The following is a 7,109-nucleotide window of genomic DNA, read 5'->3' on the forward strand; positions in this document are numbered from 1 at the left end:
CCCAAACGCTTATGTTAACAATAAAGGAACTACGAAGACACCCAAGGGGAGGGCTCCAAGATAATTTGAACCACTCGACATTCCAACACCGTCGGAATGCAGCTGCACTGGCAGCTGAAAATCAAACCTAGTGTGACTGCATTCTCAGCAAAAGGATGCTTCAACTACTATATTAATGATTTACCAAACTGTATTTCATTCAAAATTAGGAAATTTGTCGACTGTGTCATATACCCTAACATTTCACACAGAACTGAATGAACTACTACAATATGATGCAATTAACACACACGGCTTAATGCGATTCTTAATGTCACAAAATCTATCAAAAACACATTTGTCTTTCACTAACCATGTTATCTTAATACAGACTCCTTAATAACATTAATAACAGTTAACAATAACATAACAGTTCAATTGAGCATGTTTTTACTTACAAGCAACTGTAAAACTGTATTTTTCACTTAAAATATGATCTAATATGGAAAGCCTACACTGAACAGATTCTAGCTTCTGCTCACTTCTTCAAACATTCGGTCTAATCAAACACAATGTGAAACATATTTCCTCACAGCTACGCAAGCTAGCTTATGTAACAATAGTTTGGCCTAAGGTTGAATATGCTTCTGCCATTTGAGACCTTAACCACATATACTAAACTAATGACTTTGAAGCCCTGTGAAGCTGTGTTGCTTTATGCATTTTACCCGCCGTGGTTGCTCAGTGGCTATGGTGTTGGGCTGCTGAGCACGAGGTCGCGGGATTGAATCCCGGCCACGGCGGCCGCATTTCGATAGGGGCGAAATGCGAAAACACCCGTGTACTTTGATTTAGGTGCACGTTAAAGAACTCCAGGTGGTCCAAATTTCCGGAGTCCCCCACTACAGCGTGCCTCCTAATCAGATCGTGGTTTTGCCACATAAAACCCCATAATTTAATTTTATTTTTTTAAATGCATTTTTTCTGATTAGTTACGTTGGTCCAACATAAAGCAGCACTAAAGGATGTGCTTAACTGGAGGAATTCTCGTACTATCATCAAATCTATATAGGAACCATTGTTAAAAGCGCAAACCACACAACACAGACCAGACAAGCACAGGCGCAAACTGACAACTGATTTATTAACCTTTTAATAATGGTTCCTATGTCTAAACACCAACTAGCCCAACAGTCAACTCTTTTATATCATCAAATCAGTTGTCTATTGCTATTTCATAAACTTTATAATAGCCCTTGCCACTTCCTATGACATCACCTCCTCCTCTGCCGCCCAGACCATACAATGCGGAACGGACCACGAAGGACAAGGCCACTGAGAAGACGACATCTGCCGAATCTTGGCCGGCCCTACCAAAACGACAGCAAGCACCAACAGGATCGCGGCAAACTTCTGAAGCACAACCCTCGGCGTCTACTGTCGGTGATTTGTCCGACCAGGACAGGCAAGTGACTGTAATGCTGCAGTCGCTAATTAATACAATCCGCATAATCTTGAACAAGCTACAAACACCTGCAGCTCTAAGTGCTCTGCAAATACTGGATGCACTAAATCCAGTGCTTGCTAGCATTGTCTAAGAACCATGGCTCGACCGATAGTCGCCTTCCGCACTGAAGTTATAGGTGCGTCGATCTTCCAGTGGAATACCAGAGGTCTCAGGACCCACATAGCAGACTTTCGCCAATTTGTTTTTACAAATCGCTTCCCCATACTGGTCATATGCGAACCAAATACATCGACTCCACTCAGACTGTCTGGTTACGAACCTTTCACCTCGTCCACATGCGGAGCATGCAGCAAAGTAATCGTCTACATCCGCACGGATCTTACGTATGTCGCTCACGCGGTAGAGCCACATGACGACAACCAATATATCTGCCTGCATGTAAAAAAGAAGACTGTGTCATTTACACTTATTGGAGCCTACATATCCCCAGCGGGTCACTTTGATGGCAAAAGGCTCAAGAAAATATTGCAAATGACCAATGGCCCGTGGGTTATCACAGGTGACTAACGCGCATCAACACCTATGGGGAAGCACTAAAATTGATTCCAGAGGCAGGAGTCTTGCCTCCTTTGCTGCCGACCATGATATGTGCTGTGTGAATGATGGCAGCCCTACATTTCTGCGAGGCACGACCTATAGTAGCTGCTTAGACTTGACTTTGGTGTCACGCGGCTTCGACTCGAGCATCCAATGGTTTACTGACATAGAGACACATGGAAGCGACCATATTCCAACATACATCAGATTAGTGGAGTTGGGCAATGCTCCTCTACAGTCTTGCGTACAGTTGAAGTGGTCAAGGCTTTAAGGAGCATATGGATGACGCATGTCGGGAAGGCCTTTCACACAATATAGAAGACCAAATCACGGACTCAATGAAAGCATTCATGTGCTCGCTCACAAGGTCAGCAAGGAGAACACACTTCGACACAGAACTGGTGAGGCTGCGTGCGGCACGCCGACAGGCGGAAAGAAGGTATGGGCGCACGAAATCTGTTCTAGACCTGAGGGCTTCACGACGCATACAAAAGAAAGTTCGGCGTCGTATGGATAAATTGGAAGACAAGCGATGGAAATCTTTCTGTCAGACGCTTGATCCCCGAAGATCGCTCTCACACATGGAGAACGGTTAGGGGTCTTCGCTCATGCCTGCATCAAAGGAAGCCCTTTGCTGCTCTGGCCCTCTACCAACATCGCTCGCAGTTTGAAGTGGCTGAAGAGTTCTGTGTGCGCGTTGCTGGATCCGTGATCATCCCTACTGACGCGGCACTGAATGGGTCCCTGAGGCACGTGTACCAGAAATGAACGTGCCATTTTCACCTGAAGAGCTCAACGCTGCGTTAGCGACCTGCAGGCGTTCTTCGTCACCAGGACCAGATGGAATCACGTACGCTGCCCTATGCCACCTTGAACATGACGCACGTAGTGAGCTGCTCAACTACTACAATGAGTCTTGGCGAAACGGCGTTGTTCCTAAACAATGGAAATCGAGCCGCTTGATCCCCATTCTGAAACCTGGAAAGTCTCCGCTTGATTTATCATCATATCGTCCGATTGCACTTTCGAGCTGCGTCGGCAAAGTGATGGAAAGAATGATTCTTGCTCGCTTGGAATGGTACCTCGAGCGATTCAACATCTATCCAGATGCCATGGCTGGCTTTCGTCGAGGTCGCTCGTCCATCGGCAATGTTATTGACCTCGTTACCTGGGTCTAAGAACAGAAAATCCTCAAGCGCCTACCAGTTGCACTTTTTCTCGATGTCAAAGGAGCATACGACAACGTCGCCCATGAGGCCATACTGAACCCACTTGAGGCTGTGGGAGTTGGCGGCCGGATGTATCAATGGATTCGGGACTATTTGACCGAGAGGTGCTTTTTCTTACAGACTGAAGACGGCCCAACTTCGGAACATAACATCTGCCGTGGTGTGCCGCAGGGTGGAGTGCTGAGCCCTATATTGTTCAACCTCGTCTTGGTAGGACTTGTGGAGTATTTACCGCGGACAGTTCATGTCTCCATATACGCCGACGACATTTGCATCTGGGCCTCTGCAGTGACTCGGCCTCAGGTGCGGGCCAGGCATCAGCGGGCAGCAACCATGACGGCGTCTTATCTACGAGAACAAGGCCTCAATGTGTCTACAGAAAAGTGCGCATTGGTTGGCTTTACGCGCAAACAAATGTCACTGTATCCCGTTTCAATCAACGGTCAAGCTGTGTCCTATGTTAAGACGCATCGCTTTCTGGGTGTCATCATTGACCGTAACCTCTCGTGGACCCCTCACTGCGTCTACCTGAAGAAGTTATTTGCTATTGCTCAGGTATTTAAATTTTTCTGCGGGAAAAACTGGGGTGCACCAGTCCATTCTATGCTGCAGCTGTATAGGGTACTGTTCCTGGGACTCCTTCGTTACAGTCTGCCAGTTTTGTCAAATACCTGCAAGACGAATATTCGCGCTCTGGAGAGCATACAAGGTCAAGCCCTACGCACGTGTTTAGGGCTGCCTCGGTGCACCTCAAAAACAGCAACAATAGCCATCGCGAGAGACCATACAATCTAGACACACGTAGCTGCTGACTCCCTCAGAGCGCACATTCGTCATCTGTCAAGGATCCCCGACCATCACTTAGCGAAGAGACCTCAAGCGACCTTTTCAAAAGTGATTAGCGTCCATCAAGAGTGTATACCGTCGTCTTTTACACCGGCGTCAAAGCCTTCATCTCCCCTGTGGTGCCTGAGACAGCCTCGAGTGAATTTTACTATTCCCGGAATCACCAAGAAGGCCAATCGTCCATCGCTAGCTCAGAAGCAACTGACGCTCCTATTAATGTACCAGACATATCGTGACTACATACATGTATATACCGACGGTTCGACCTCATCTACCAGCTCAACTGCCGCACTCGTCGTTCCAGCCAAGCAAGTTGCAGCTAAATTCAAATTGTCACATATGACTACATTTACGTCGGCAGAACTTGCAGCCCTCCATGCAGCTGCGACCTATGTCACCGAACAGCCGGCACAGAAATGGGTTGTATTCTGTGACTCTAAGGCAGCCCTTCACAGTATCAAGTCAGCCTTACATCACAGAACTTACGAGCAGATGATATCCGCATCAGGGAAGTACATCATCATGCTCTGGAAACAGGGCACAGCATAGTCTTCCAGTGTATTCCTGCTCACTGTGGCATCATCGGCAACGACATTGCTGACAGGGCTGCCCGATCTGCCCACGAAGACACCCAGACGCGTACAATACCTTTGGCGAGGACGGACACTGCCAGGGAACTTCGTCTGCTTGCACGCAAAACGTCACAAGCTTTATGGAGTTCAAGTGCCTTCAATTGCTGATTGCATAAGTTGGACCCCTTGCTCCGTCTACAACTGCCATCTAGCCTTTCCCGCGGCGAAGCAACCTTGCTGTGCCGCTTGTGGCTGGGAGTGGCGTTCACGAACGCTTACTCACATCGTATGGGAATGGCCGAGAGCCCAATGTGCGACTACTGTATGTGTGAGGAAACCATCGAGCACCTACTGTGTACCTGTCCTCGCTACGACCTACAACGCCTCCCTCTCAGGACAACTTTAAACCGGCTGGACTCGAGACCGTTCTCTGAGTCAAAGATACTCGGACTGTGGCTACAACCGTCACTGGCACAAAAAGCGTTGCGTGCATTAGTACAGTATTTGAAGTGCACCGGTTTAAGAGACTGCCTCTAGTGTCCCTGTACATCGTCCCACGTGTACTCAGCGCTCATTCTCTCCCTATTTTTCTTTTTCTATTTCCCCTTTCCCTTACCCCTAGTGCAGGGTAGCAAACCGGATGCTCTTCTGGTTGACCTCCCTGCCTTTCCTCTCCTTGCTCTCTCTTTCTTATAATAGCACTTCCCCTCTTGATGACTTCTCTAAAACCCCCCGTCATTAATTTTTTTTTTTTCGACACGATCTTGACGCACCTATGCCACTTTGACCGGACTTTCAATCCACAAACATCAAATTGGAAGAACCTGCCATCAGACAGCCACAGAAGCGGATAAATTCCACACCCTTTTGTGCAGCACCTTAAACATAATGCATTTTTTTTTAATTTAGTTTTTTGCAATAGTACTGTCATTTGACTTGTTTGTCGATTCTGCAGCTATTTTTGCAATTAATGATAGTGTTTCTGGACAATTGAATTGTATTTTATTGTCATTTTCTTAGCTGACCCGTCAATAATTACTGGCCATGTTTGATAATGTTACACCATGTATTTCATAATATAGTTTTGTTTGTATTGATTGTATATCTGAATATATATTTTGTATTTGTATTGAATACATATTTTGTTTGTATTTGTCTGTGCTTTACTTGAGTTGTAAATATTTGTTGCTATGTTTGTACATTACCACCCCCCCCCCCCCTCCTCTCTTGTGCAATACTCTCGCAATAAGGCCTTTAGCAGTGTATTGAAATAGATAAATAAATGAAATAAACTAGACAACAACCTTGCCTCACTCCTTCCCTTGCGACAGTCAGCATGTCCTTCATGTCACATAGCAACAATTTACTTATAACACTGCAAGTATCACAGTTTTCCCTGTCCTTCCATTTCTGAATTTGAGAAGTCGTGACATAGGACAGTCTTCAAGATTGGCCCCCATTTACCCAGTGCATGCACTGCCCTTGATAAGCCCAAGTCATAACAGAGCAGGCTGCAACGCTTCTCTGCAGGAGCACATTAAATTAGTTGTCAACGTTGTTGCCGTGCAGTCACATTCCCATTGTCACACACACACACTCGTGTCACGACATACTGCTTTCATAACATGGATGTTGCACCATTTTGTGTCACTCTGTGAAAGTCCCAAATAATGCGGGATAGCCAGCTACATGCAAAATGCTTTGTACAACATCGATCCTCACAGATCATCTGCATTACTTTTTCTACTTCTATCCAAACAATCAAGGGCTTTTCCTGTGCATTACAAAAAGTGGTTACAATGTTAATGAAGACATAAACATGTTTATGCCTCCATCATCCTTGTTTCACAATGCCTGAAGCCAACTAAGCCCAGCTTTCAGCTATAGTAAAAGTACTTCCCCTGCGATTTGAACCCAAAGCCAAGTGAGCAGTCGTTATCACAGCTGCTGCATCACACTGGAGTGGTCTTTCATAGCTCCACATCATACAGTGAAAAACTCAAATCATATATGTGCATGCTCTATGCATATTTGCCATTTCATGCTTTTTTTTTTTTCTAGAATCTTTCTTGCTTTAGCCATTGAAATGCACAAGTTCATACTAAATGAAATATGAAACATTCTTGCAAGAACCAACCAAGCGACAGTAGGTCAATAATTTTGTTGATATTCCAATTCGACCAGTGCGAACTCGTCGCCCGGGCCCGGAGGGCGATCCAAGCCAGAGGGTTCCTGGAATAAGGGACCCTCCCACCTCAACTGCCAACTCACTGCTTCAAATAAAGGTTTATTCATTTATTCATTCATTCATTCCAATTCAAGGTTAAGTGAATTGCCCCAGGCCAACAGTTTTGTACTTGCTTATGAAAGTCAGCAGTGCAGCGCTTTTTAGTATTGTTGGTTTCTTTTCTGCAAAAG

This window comes from Dermacentor silvarum, chromosome 11, assembly GCF_013339745.2.
Source record: "Dermacentor silvarum isolate Dsil-2018 chromosome 11, BIME_Dsil_1.4, whole genome shotgun sequence".
Taxonomy (NCBI): Eukaryota; Metazoa; Arthropoda; class Arachnida; order Ixodida; family Ixodidae; genus Dermacentor; species Dermacentor silvarum.